Raw genomic sequence first — 13,684 nt, 5'->3', positions numbered from 1 at the left:
CTAAGGAATATGGACAACCCTGGATCTTAACCATAGCAACCCAAGTGACTACCTGCACCTGCTCAAAATGAAGTTAAGCACTCCAAGACATCCTTAAGGTTGCTCTTCTGGCACAAAACATGCTACAGGAGATGGGCAGCGAATCAAGAAAAAGCATCAATAAAGCATGTAGCACAATAAATAGCAGGAACTGCCAATAGTCATCTCATTAACAACATTTTCTCATGAAAACATGACAGGAAAGTATATCGTTACATATGTAATTGACCTTCACGAACTTTCTTCCTCATGTCATTTTGTCTTCCTTGTTCTTTGGATGGTTTGTTAAATCACAGCATTTCAAGGAAGGGTTCAACTACTTTGAACTTTGCCAGTTAACTCAGCACACTGACACTCTTGTTATGGAATAACTGCCTTTTTATGTACAGCTCAAAGGACTTTCGAAGACTGTCTGCCCCAACTCACCTCAGAACAGTCGACTGGTACATTGAGAGTTTGTATTAGAAGACAAACAACTCTTAGTAAACAAGTCTGCAAAGCTACACTACACATCATACTTCAGCTACATGTGCTACAGGTTTTACATTCACAAAGAGGACAATTCTGAACTCCCTTCCTCACTTAATTTAGGAAAATGTCCTCAGCAAAGATACACAGAATGTAGTAGGCGGATATTTGTTTGCTTATCCTAACAATTTAAAAAAAAAAAAAGAACACACAAAACAAACTGCCAAGAGAGTAAATCCCCCAAAACTCCCTCAAAAAGTTACTGGCTGGAGTACTGAAAGTTACATATCTAAATAATCCTTTCCAAAATGAAAGTGAAGCTTTCAGGAATTTGCAAGAAGGAAAGAGGAAGAAGGGGAATTTACGGGCCAAGGTATTGAAAAATCGCTGACAAAGTACAGCACACAAACAGCAATAAACTTGCTCTATGTTCCTGAATACTGCCAAGAGCATTCTTCTGCACATGCTCCAAGGAAGTGTGAAAATATCTCACTATAACATAGATTAAAACAAAAAAACCCTGCCAAACAGTAAGGACAACACAACAGCAATGTCTGCTACTCTAACTACAACAGGAGATCCATTGCCATTTCCATTACTCACCAACACCACCAGTGAGAAGTAAGGCATACTTACTAATATGAAAAATATACCGAAGGCATATTTACTAATCTGAAATGTTGCACGCTCAGGTTCTGCAGATAGAAGAACGGTTCAGCTCCTAACAGAAGACAGAGAAGATACTGACACTCAAAATCAGCATTAGGTATGCAAAGTAAGTAACATAAGGTATGCAAAGTAACTGCAAAGTAAGTTAGGTCAAATCCTTTTTTTTTTTTCCCAAAAAAAGTTGAGTTCTGGAAGGCAACGGGAATACTACTGCATGAGACCGTCTCAAAACCGCTAGATACACACATACTCATATCAACAGCACTCACTTAAGTATGCAACCTCCTTCCACTTAAACTAATGACAACATTCTGAGAATATGTAGCTTTACAACCACATGCACTTTACCTCTGGCACCTGTTGAACGCAGAACTGGTACCCTTGTCACATGCAGCTACAACAGTCAGAACTAAAACGTTCCCAGGTTAAAAGCACAATGCTCCTCTCTCAAGGAAAACATAAAAGGGGAGAGTGAAAAGGATGGAAAGAGAGCATTTGTAGATCTAAGGACATATATACTTCAGACAATAGGAGGGTACATTGTAGATCCATCTTTAGTGGCATGGAAGAGCTTGTTAATTCACCTTGGGTTGGGGGAAATGAAAGAAACAGGTAGCTACAGAGAGGTCAAAGAAAAGCTGATTTACAGATAAAGATTATTAGCCAGAAGCATGAAAATAAGTACAAACCTGGAAGCAAGTATTTCAAGAGAAAAGTGATGCAAATGGGAAGAAAAGTGAATGGGAAAATGAAGTCAGTCATTTTGGTCAAGTAAAAGGATGAGACCACCTTGGAATAAAAGTCATCCCTTCACAACTTAAAATTACAGGAGATATGGAACAACTGAAAGCAGTTCAAAATAAGCCACTTCTAAGAATCAGAAGAACCAACTTAAGAAAGTAAGAGCGTTTACACTGTTTGGCCAAACAACTTAAGATGGAACAGAAACACAGTGGTAAGAGTATTTCATTGGTAGCTGAAGAGCATAAAATGCAGAAAGACGAGTGACTTGGGATGGTTTAAAGGAGTTTAAAACAAGCGGAAGATGAATGGAAATTTTAAGGCAGTACTTCCTAAGCAAAAAAAAAAAAATCAAGATAGATACAATTCCTTAAAGCTGCAAGTCAATAAATAAATGGTCAGAAGACATCACTCAAGGAAACTTACTCTTGGAAGGTTCTTCTCTGTAGAAAGACAGAGATAGGCGATAGGTATAAACTGATAGAGTACAAAACGCATCCATAATAGAAACCCCTAACAATTGTTCTAATATCTCTCACAAGTACATGGATGAGCTTACAAAATGAATTTTATTCACATTGCCAAAATTTGGTTCATGAGCTGGGCTTTGCCGTTAAAAAGTTATTTTAGGCACTTCTATTGTGCGAGTAAGCTGGTTCCATAGAATAAGGAAAGACTATGACTATTCTAGAGCATCCAAGGCAGAAAGCTGGGAACACACTGAGCACCAGAACAGGTACCACTTCGAGAAATTATGTCATGGACACTCAGGTTCATGGAGCCCTGCATGTTTGCTGTACGCAACAGTGCAAGAGCCGTGAAGCAAATACTGTTTCCTGTCCCATAATGCTGACGGTGCAGAAAGGCACAGCACTGTGGAGAAGACAAAACAGGATGCCTCTACACAACTGTTGCAATTCATGTCATTTATCAATGGATAAAGCTCATACTGCCCTGCTGTGCCTCAGCACCTCATCATCTTTGATGTCCTCAGAGGGCAGGAAAGCACCACTATTTCCATTTTACAGAGCAGGAAAAGCCGAGACCATGGGGCCAGCAGATAGACATAAGCCACAAGCTGTATGACAAGTATTCTCAGAAGTCCCAGCCAGCTCTCACCTAACCCTAGATGCACCTAAGTACCAGTTCTCTCGCCCCCCACAGCACCTTGAAGGCATCTTCTGTGCTACAAGAACAGTCTGTCTTGACAAGGTTGGTCACCTCAGCAAGCACCTCAGTATCAGGTTCAAACGCACCAGAAGACAAGAAACAAAACATCAGTGGAGAGAAGCATCAGCAGACTGCATGCCTTTCCTCATCTCGGTAATCGTCCTAACCACCCTTCTAAGCCATCGCGCTTCCTCTTGCTCCGTTTCACAGGCACAGCGAGTTTTGATTATTCCTGGCATAGCAGAAGAGTTTCAAGAGAAGGAAGTGACACTATGCTTAACTGGCCTGTGAGCCGATTATGAGAATGCTCCCCAGGGAAGTAGAAAAGTTGGATTGGAATCCCCCTTCTGCCCCGGGGACGTGAACATGATGTCACACCGCTCAGCACCACAACATCAAAGGCCCTCGGCACTTTGGCCTTCCAATGACTTCATTACATGCATCTACAGGAACAAAACAACAGCCTGCAGGTCTCCCAGATCTTACAATGGTATCTTCAACAGGCCAGCTTCTTGTTCTCAAGAGATGTCAGAGCTCGTGGGAACAGAGTGGCAGCCAGGAAGGCAGTGCTTCTTCTAAAAGCAGCATCTGTAACGTGCTTTTCAAGACCAACCAAATCAAAATAATTCATTTTGCTAGACACCCAAGAACACTGAAGACTCATGGCATTCCAAGCTTGTCTTGAATGGGCGTATCTTACTTGATTTACCAAAAGATGTTTTTTGTTTTAATGCAGAAATCAAGTCAGACAAGTTCAATATTACTCCAAATGTTAAACTTCTGCAATCACGAGCCTCCATGCAGCCATCATTAGAGCATGTAAAAGAGAAGTTTCATGACTTCTTTCACTGGAGCACTTTCTATACATGCTGTATGTGAAAGGGTATACTCACTTCAGAGCCCTTATACTATATTAGAGAATTATCTGTGATTTTATCATGGAAAATAACCTAGAGAATGTTTCCTCTACACATCAGCTAAACCTATTTCGTAAGCGAACATTTTATGACAGCATATAAAGTAATACCGGAACTATAAAATGCTCCAACCTAAAGAATTTCTGCTATGGCCAACGCAGTTCCAATGCTTGCAGTTTGCAATAGTCAATCATGATGTCAGAGTACACAACGACCCAGTTTGAAGTACAAGGAGGGAACCAGGAATGGAGGCCATCCCACACGTCCTACATGGAACTTCTGCACCATGAGCACCGTGAGCCTTCCCTTCCCGTGCTGCCCTTTACCAGATAGACTGCAGGATTCTACTAAAAATCACACTTACATGTGCAGAGTAAATCAGCATGGAAGAACAACAGCATGGAAATCAAAGGCTTAACATTTTGGGGGTGTGGAAAGGATTAGTGACCTACAGTTGTCGTATATAATTTTAGAGACACTCGCCCTGTTAACCTAGTTACAAAGCCAACAGTCAGAAGCAATTGAAGTCGTAGGGGCAACAATGTTTTGCTGTCAGTGCCAAAGTAGAAAAAAATCCAGGAAGAAAAAAATTCTCAGACCCCACTACGTAAGATGTATATCTCACAATTTCCAAAATCAAATCATCTTTTGCCTCATTTTCTTCTTATGCTCTCGGATCTTTCTACCGACGCTTTCCTTGCTCATTTTCTAGGGGTGGAGGGAGTAGTCTTTATTTTCTCTTCTCTCCCATTAGCACAGATCAAGAGAGCACCTCTTCCTAATCTGCAGACACCTAATCATCTTCCCTTGCAAGCTGCCACCCCTTTCCTCTGAATTCTCTAGTCCTTTTTCTTTCTGTCTGAAACAAACAAACAAAAGAAAAAAACTTAAAGACATAATTAAATGTTTTGTTATTTGTCAAAACAAACATATACTGACTTCAATCTATCTGCTTATGATGGCAGGGGCTTCCAGCAGGCAGACCAGCTCTATTTTCTTTGCCAGCCCTTTGCTGCTGTGGTTTCTATGTCACTACTTCACCACTGCAGGTTTAAAAGTGTAAGATAAAACCCTGCAAAGCTACAGCTCTCTTTCTTGTGCTACAATCACACCTTTATATTGTTGCACAAACCCACGCAACCCTCCCTCCCTTGGCTTCTCTACCCCATACCACATCTTGAAATCTCCAATTTCACTCTCTGCCACCACTTTTGGTGTTCCTGAGCCACAGGCCAAAAATGCCAGGAGGTTTTAAATACAAGCATCATATGCAGAAAGTACCCACCCACAAGAATCAAAAAAAAAAAATAAAAAAATAAAAAGCCTTGGCAATTCTTTAAAGGAACGGTGCACAAGAACACAGACATCTGAAACCAACGTGTAATGAGCAGTCTTCAGACATCATAGGATTCAGCACCTCCAATTAAGAAACACTATTATGCTAAAGAACATGAAATCCAGTTATTGCATCATCTTGGATATCTGAGATCAAAACGTGTTATTCTTGCAATATCTATTCATACAGAGCCAATTTAGGATATTGGATTAGATTTAAGTCATGCCTATTTTTAAATTGCCTTACTTTTCATCTGCAGAACTGTGATTGTCTACTTACCAATGTATTTACATATCGGTGGTTTAACAACAAAAGTTAAAAATTAGGACCGCTGACTTTTCTTGCTTTCAGTATTGCCATAGCCACTAATACAGCATTGAAAAACACGTTCCCCTTCCATCACTTAAACTTCTCATTATGAACAAGAGCAATGCAAAGATCTGAAATGCAGCAGGCTGTTGAAATCATTTAGAAACAAACCGCATTAGCATGGACTGGTAAGACCTCATTAAGAATTTTCTGTTACTGATGTTAACTACTGCCATCTTACAGTTTTCTCAGATACCAACAGTAAATATGCTTACGTGACGCTCAAATTCTCTGAATCCATAATAGAACTGCATCTCAAAACTGGGATCATCACAGCTAACTGCAGGAGGACTTCAGGCAAGCCTAAGGACTCAGTCATTTAGTATCCTTTTTCCATTACAATTAATTTGCTTCGATACTGAATGCACTGTACCCTTCTGCATCTTCGATCCAGCTGCTAGTGGAAGCGTTGAATCAAGTCAAATTTCAGTAAAACACCTACCATTTTCACGTTGTACCAAAGCAACTTCTATAACCTCATAGCGCTGTCTGCTTGTGATGCCCCAACTCATGATACATCAATGTTTCCGCTATCAAGCCCTATTACAAGGGGTTTCCCAGTCCAGCCATAAAAAACCGATTCAGTCCAAATATTCAAATATTTCTTGTCTTAAAATAAAAATCCTCTCCCTAAGCTAAATAAACAACATGTACATCCACGTTACTCATACACTTCAGCATGTAGAGATTGCCTTTTATAGGCACTTCCAGCCAAATAGCTCATTTTAAAGGACAACATACATGATGTTATCATCCTTTTAGTCCTAACTCTAGTGCTCAGTGTATCCTTTAAATCCAGGCTTCTACGCGAGTCAGTAGCTATTTTAAACACTGACTTTTACTATTTCGTATTAAACTATTTCATTCGTCTGAGCTACATACGGTTAACACGCCCTGACATCACACGCTAAGCTCCCTTTCGGTCTATGAATGCGAGTTCAGAGTAGTACACAACAACCCTACGTGAATCCTGCGGGACAGACGTACAGCGAGGAACACACAGCTCCATCAGAGAGATAAAAACACTGGGATCATGATACACAAGACTCTGTCGGATCTCAACGAGGTAGAGAAGGCAGGCACCCAAGCAGCCTGCAAATTTCACATTGTATCACTGGAACTTCCCACATTTTACTACTACAGAAACAGAAAACGACAGAAAGACGTTCCAGTGCGCGGTGAAGATCCACCTAGAGGTGCACGTACAGCCTTTCATGTCACACACAAGCTCAGACTGGCAGCGGGCGAGATTACGCCGCTCAGCATTAATACGGTTTCACTCGTTCCTCCGCATGTAATTCGGATCTCAGACACTTCGGATACAAATAAATCAAGACGTAAATGCCTTACCTTCCTATTTCACAAGCCGCTGCAGTTCTCAGATTATGAGTCAGTCATAGGTTCATCTGCAGAGGAATGACTCAGTATAAACTTTTAAACACTCGTTGTTTTTTTTTTTTTTTCCTAACCCGCACCGCGGTCATTAATTTAAACGGGCGAAAACGCGATGCTGCGAAAACAGCGCACGAAAATGAATGGCGTTAAAAATAAATAAATAAATAAGAAGAAAAAAAAAAACAACACACGAAGCCCCTCTCCAGGCTCCAGCCAGCCGGCCGGGCTGCAGACGGGGATTAAAAAAAAAAAAAAATAAGATAAAATAAAGCCAAGTCCAAGCCCGGGGGCAGCTCGGTGGCACGGCCACGGGTTTCCCCCCCCTCCCCCGGGGACAGCCGGAGCTCGCCCGGCGAGCCAAAGCGGGCCGGGGCGAGCCAAAGGGAGCCAAAGGGAGCCGAGCCGAGCCGAGCCAGGCAGCCCGGGGAAGGCGCTGAGGAGCCCGGGGGCCCCCCGGAGCAGCCCTGCTCGGCGGCTGCGGGCAGGCAGCGCCTCTTTAAAGGCCGCCGGCCCGCCCCCAGCGCCGCACACGGAGGGAGCCAGGAGCGCAGCGAGGCTCCCGCATTCAAACGCCGCAAGGCAGCGGGGAGAGGAGGGAGCGGGGGTGGGAAGGGAAAGGGGGGGGGGGGGGCCGCGGGGGGGCGAAAATAAGTAAGAAAACGGGGCACCTGCAAAATACCGAGCGCCTCCGGGCAGGCAGAGTCCGCGCTGGTCCGTCCCCGGCCGCTGCCGCCGCCGAGGTCCCGGCACCGGGCGCCGCCTGCCAGCAGATGCCCCGTATCAGCGCCGTGCCCCCCCCTCCGCCCCGCGTGTCCCCCCCCACAACGGCTCCGGGGAGCCCCGAGCAGCCCGGCCGGAGCCCGGAGCAGCGGCAGCGGCAGCAGCAGCGCAGCTCCAACCGCCCCGGGGCGCGCCGAGCCCCGCGGCCGCCCCTACCTGCGAGCGGGCACGGCGGCGGCTGGAGCCCGGCGAAAGGCGCCCGCCAAGCCCGGCGGAAAGTCCCGGCCGCCCTGCGCCGTCTCCCCCCCGCCCCGCACTTCCTCTCCCGCCCGCTCAGGCTGGAAATCCCCGGCGAAGCCCGCTGCGCGCCCGGCTCCTCCCCGCACACACAGGGGCGGGCCCGGCTCAACGCGCAGGCGGCAGCCGGGGGCTGGGCTTTGCCCTGCCCGCCTGCACCTGATGCCGCTGTGCCCCCCCCCCCCCCCCGTCCGTTGTTGTCCACCCCCCCCCCAGCAGCACCACACCGCACCACAGCACCCCGGGCTGAGGGGTTGGGGGGTCCCGGGGGCTCGCCCTGAAGGGTTTGGGGCTGAGGGAGGCGGGGGACCGTGAGGGGACGCGGAGGAGAGGAGCCGGCGCAAAGGGTCGCTGTGGAAGGCGGTCGGCTTTATTTAAAAAACGCCACTGGGGGGGGGGGGGGGGGGGGGGGAAGGGGAGGGGAGAAGAAACAAAAAAAAATAAAAAAAAAAACACCACACACACACACACAAGAGAGGGGGGAGGGGAGGGGGAGAAGAGTCTGGAAAAGCTGAGGAAGGAGCCGGGGGCAGGGCGGCTCGACCACCCCCCTCAGGGGGGCTCTCCTCAGAGGGGCTGAGGGGAGGAGGAGATGCTGCCGTCCCCTGCGGGCGGCCGGCCTCGACAGGCGGCCGCACCGCGCTGGTGTCGCGCCATGTCGCGACGTGGGCAGGTGCCTGCTGTGAGGAGGGGGAGCGGGCAGGGGGGCGGCCGCCGTGAGGAGCCGTGCGGGGCTGGGGGGGCTCAGGGACGGAGCCGGGGCGCGGAGAACCGCGCGGTGCGGGGCTGGTTTCGCCGGGGTGAGGCCAGCGTCCCTTTCGGACGTTGTTTATCGGGGGAGGATCGGCCGGCTGCGGGATCCGGAGCGGGCAGGCTCCGCCACCGGCAGCATCCCCCTGCCCGCGTCCCCCGGAGCCGTCCCCGCCGACCCGCTGCCATCCGCATCCCCCCGCAGCGGTGCAACGCCCACGCCAACCTGCCCGGCGAACCACACGCCTCCAGCTCCGGCTGTGTCCTCACCAGACCCTAAACAACGAAGCTCGGCTAATTCCCTCCTTGCGCGCCGCTTCCCTCCTCGTCCCACTTGTCCGCTTTCTCTCCCCCCTCCTCGCTCCCTCCCTCCTCTTGCTGCTGTCCCCAGTAAGGGGCTGGCGTTGCTGTCGAGACAGCTGCGCCTGCCGAAACGCTGCCGTGAACCTGCGAGCAGAAAGGCAAGCCGAGACCGAGGTCTTAAATGTTCCCGTCACTTGCTCGAGACTGCCTAGCTCTGGGAAGGCTGCTAGGACCGAGCCTGGATTTCTCCAGCAGCGGGGCTGCGAATAAGTTTCTATCAGAGACAAACCTGCAATTTCCTTCCTTGCCACTCTTTTTGCTGTTGTATGTGTGTCCTCTTGTTTTGCCCTAGAAAAAGAAAGGAAAAAACATAACAGGATTCCAGTGCCGGTAGCTCCAGCAGCTGTACTAACATGTTCTTCCTAAAAAAGAGACTGAAAACAAAGTCTTACACCATCTAAGAGATGTCAAACAGAGGCCTTCCATATTTAAAAATGTCAGTAGTGAAGGGAGAAAGCATTGATCTGATGAAATACCTCCCATTCCAAGTGCTTGGTTGCTATTTTTCTTCTTCCTTATCACGATTACAATATTCCAAAGATTTCGAACGCGACTATTACAGTGATGTATGTCCCCTGTGCCTGGCCTATAAGGGGTCTGGGATTTCATGGCATACACGACATTTTCAGTCAAAGCAGCGCCTGTCAACGCTGCTGCGGCACGCTGCACGTCCCTGCCACGCAGCGCTGCTGGCAGCAGTGCTCGGAATACGGTCCCGGAGGGGCAGCTGCTTGGAGCGACAGAAATGGTGGTAAAGTGACCCTGCATTTTAGTAAAACGGTTCAAAGAAGTAAAATGAGAGGGCATTGATTCGGGAAATTGTATGTGAGAAGAATTAAAAAAAAAATTCCATACAAATAGCGGTGGTCATCCGTTAGAAACTTGAATAGGGACAGTGATCTGTAAAAACTATGGGGAAAATGCGGACGAGTCGATATCGTGTGATTAAGGGAAACCATAATTTCTCAGGTACAGGCTGGAAAATATCACTGGGAAGAGGCAGGGCTTAAATATTCTGGAGGGTGATGGGAGCTAGACTTGTCAAGCAAGCAGGGGGTCCGTGGACGAGGATGCTGTCTTAGGCCTCGTATTAATAAGCGACAAGGGCCTTGTAGAAGGCCGTAGCATTGAAACTGAGCAATCACGGACTAATTTAGCTCCTGTTACACTGCAAGAGGGACAAGTTGTCCACAGCTCGGGGGTGACAGAACATGGAGAAACAAAGGATGCTCATGACGGGACTGAGGAGCCCAAAGCTGAGTTTTACCCACAGATACCAAAAGAAACTGGCAAATGAAATTACAATTTCAAAAACAATTTGTTCAAGGTTAGAAGTAGTGAATGGAGGAAGGCAGTGATGCTGGTGGCGTTACGCCTGCCCGCCTGGCCTTCTTACGGGGGTGTACCTCTGAGAAAATGACTGTGAGTTGCCAGCATGCAGAGCTGTGGAAAAGGCTTATGTGAGCCTATGATGCACCAGCTGGGGTATTTTTAGAAGAGATAGGGAAGTATTAACATGGCTTTACACGGCACTGCTGAGGACCCTCCCCTCATTTGGAAAATTATGTACAGTTCTGGTGACTTACGATCAGAAATGGTTGACTCAGGTTGCAGCAGGTGCAGAGGAGGAGCAGCGGGGTGACGGGGAATGGGGCTTCTGTGTTCTCGGACCGGAGCTACAAGCATGCAAGCTTGGCTTCCTTAGCTAGCCAAATGAAGGCTGCAAAAAGGCGTGGTGATTCACTGTAAATACATTCAAAGAGTAAATATCAAGGAAGGAGAATTATTTAAATTAATGAAAGAATTATGCAAGCACAAGGATGTATGGTTACGAATTGCTCGTGAGCTTGGACTCGGACTGGAAAGCTTTCTGACCATGCCAGAGTGAACAAACTAAGCACAAGCACCTAAAAGGTTTTAAATCGTGGCATGGTACTGTGATATGTCCGAGGGGAATTTAAACGGGATCAAGCTGCTGACCTTTTCCATTGTACCTCTACGCTTCCCAAACTTCAGGGCTGCTTCTGGTCCTCTACCCCAGCTGCATTTGGCTTCTCAGGGTTTTCTCAACTGCCTCTGAAGCACTGGAAATTAGTCAGAAACAGGATGTAGAAAGGACACTGGTGACATGAAATCGTCAGGTGGTTTGTGGTGCATCTTGCTCATAGGCGTATAGCTGAGCTGATTGACAGATCTGGGTCACGAAGAAATCTTCTCCCTCAGGTGAGGCTGGCAGGGGACTGCTTCCCCTTTGCCCCCGCCCCTGCCGATTTCTCAGAACCTTCTGGGAAATTTACTTGGCAGATATCCTCTTGCAGGGATTCTGGCGTCACCTCCTGCCACAGTCCTCTGTGATACTGTGCGTGTGAGGTCTGGTCTTTTGCTGCAGCTCTGAAGTTTATTATCCAATACTCAGAAGTGTTTTGTGACCCTGGATGAATGGGGTTTGCAGAAAAGGTGTTCTGTGAGACGTCCTAAACAAAACCTCCATTGTGTTGTTGCTCACCATTGTAGGGAGAGATCATTTCCAGTCCTATCTTTCTGAAAGCAGCATCAACAGATTATTTGTAATGCTGGAGGTGAACCTGGGAGAAGGATAGAGAGAGGACAGCAAACCATTGTTTCTCGTGTGAAGCGGTTTCCTGCAATTAACGGTCATTCAGCTGAACTATTGTAACTGGTGATGATACAGTACATCCTTATTAGCCCCGCTGTTTCAGGTGCATTTTGGCACTGCTTCTGTACATAATGCTACCTCTAACGTTGTGAGTCGTGTGCATTGTGCCTGCCCTCTCCACAGTTTCTGCAGCGTGTTTTCAGAAGGCGGTTATGTCGCGTTCCTAATCGATACTGATTGTGCATTTGAGCAGGACTTAGCACAAAACAGCTTCTGCATCTGGCACTGGGGAAGCTTCTTGACTTGCAGCTTCCTCATCTTACGCTATGGACTGGAGGTGCTAATTAACAGAACAATAAAATCATTAAATTTATATTCCTTTGTATTGCTGAAGAGAACCTGTATCATGGGAATACACATTCATTTATTGCATCCTATATATGAGATAAAGATTCCCCTGAGTTTATTTCAACTGCTGCTAAGCAGGAAAGTCTAATGCGATAGCCCTCTTGCTTAAGGAAAAAAAGATTTCCCCTGCCCAAGCAGTGATTTGTACTTTAAATTCCTAGAAAGTGATGGCTTTTTAAATGACAAGCATTTGAGGTGAAACATTCCCTAAGTCTTCCAGAAGTTTAGGAGTATGCTATGTGACATTTTTCCTTTCTTTCAAAGTAATTGTAATTCTCACGTCAGCTTATACACATCCTTCACGATTGACAAGAAATATTAGTATGACATATCACAACTGTGTCTCAGTAATCTTAGGGCTTTCTTATTCTCTTGCTGAGACCATCAAAAAAATAAACACTGAAATCCCCAGGCTCCCCCACCACCAAGACTGCCATTGTGCCTGTGTCAAATTCGCTTTGGAGTCAAATGAAAATTTTGAGTGGATGTCCAAAGAGGCCTGTAGAGTGGGCCACATAACCTCTAAGTTGTACCTGGAAGAAAAGACAAGTTACTACAGCAGGGAATTACTAGAGCAGAGCAATTCTTCAGCTACACGTCTGCGCCACAGTACATCTCCAGATCCAGAGCTGTGGTGGGAAGAGTGCAGACTCAGCAAGGCCTGCTCTCCACCATATGGAGATTTCCCTGTGACAGCTGAATCCGAATATAACCAGTAAAAGCATCTTAAAGGCTGCTTTGTGCCTTTTGAGCAGCGTGAAGCAGCTTTATCGGGATCAAGGATTTGGTCCAAAAGTTTTCCCCAGACATAAGATGTCTGTTATGATACTAGCTTGTAACTAACAAGTGCAAAGATTCTATTAAATACCTGGCACAGTAAAAGGCTGAGATGAATATAACAGCTGTATTGACTTATCCAGAAGCCCTCATTTTCTGGGTGATACACCCATCTCCGAAAATATCTTTGGGATCTTTTCTCCATCAAGAATCTCAGAATGTAATCACAAGAAAGAAAAAAAGCCTCTCCCAATATTGGCAGAAAGACCAGATGAGTATTCTTTCAATGCTGAGAATTGCTCATTATTGTAGAAATTGTTACTGGCTCTTCACGGTAATCAATAATAGCTGTTTCTTCAGGGTGACATAACTATTTTTACTTTCACCTTTTCTACATGTAGTCATGGGAACACAAACCAACCTGCGAGAATTAGACTTAGGAACAATTTGAGCATTTGAGGTGACGGGGAGGTGGTCATTGAGTCTCGTCGCTTCCCTGGCTTCCAGCTTAGCTGTGTGCCTCATCTCCAGCACCATGAGGGCATCACAACAGGTTGGGTTCCAGTCATGCCAGCTAAGAGGCATGTTTTTTCCCCTATTATTGATACTGCTCTAGCAAGTTCTAAAGGGGGATTTCAGAATGTTCTT

At 46.7% G+C, this 13,684-nt stretch overlaps 1 protein-coding gene and 1 long non-coding RNA gene across 19 annotated transcripts in view; both read right to left on the bottom strand.

Moving 5' to 3' along the window:
* Window positions 1-9,182, bottom strand: part of TRAF3 (TNF receptor associated factor 3) — a 73,491-nt gene extending 64,309 nt beyond the window's left edge. For 9 of the 18 annotated variants that reach the window (XM_066998371.1, XM_066998372.1, XM_066998377.1 and 6 more), the window contains exons 1-3: window positions 8,041-8,254; window positions 7,773-7,864; window positions 7,060-7,115 (exon numbers count right to left, since the gene is read on the bottom strand). The gene's annotated coding sequence lies outside the window, so the exon portion shown is untranslated. Of the gene's footprint in view, window positions 1-7,059; window positions 7,116-7,772; window positions 7,865-8,040; window positions 8,256-9,097 lie in introns of those variants that run through there. The other 9 variants (XM_066998386.1, XM_066998387.1, XM_066998370.1 and 6 more) reach the window with 6 other exon arrangements.
* A 63-nt stretch (window positions 9,183-9,245) lies between these two features.
* On the bottom strand, window positions 9,246-13,056 carry LOC136790988 (uncharacterized). The gene is made up of 3 exons (XR_010832016.1): window positions 11,215-13,056; window positions 10,821-10,977; window positions 9,246-9,522 (listed from the first exon to the last, which is right to left on the bottom strand). It is a non-coding gene; the product is annotated as an uncharacterized lncRNA (long non-coding RNA).
* Window positions 13,057-13,684: the final 628 nt, after the last annotated feature.

The sequence above is a fragment of the Anser cygnoides genome, chromosome 5 (genome assembly GCF_040182565.1).
Source record: "Anser cygnoides isolate HZ-2024a breed goose chromosome 5, Taihu_goose_T2T_genome, whole genome shotgun sequence".
NCBI lineage: Eukaryota > Metazoa > Chordata > Aves > Anseriformes > Anatidae > Anser > Anser cygnoides.
Note: the sequence above shows the minus strand (reverse complement) of the source record. Positions and strands in the feature narration are given on the sequence as shown.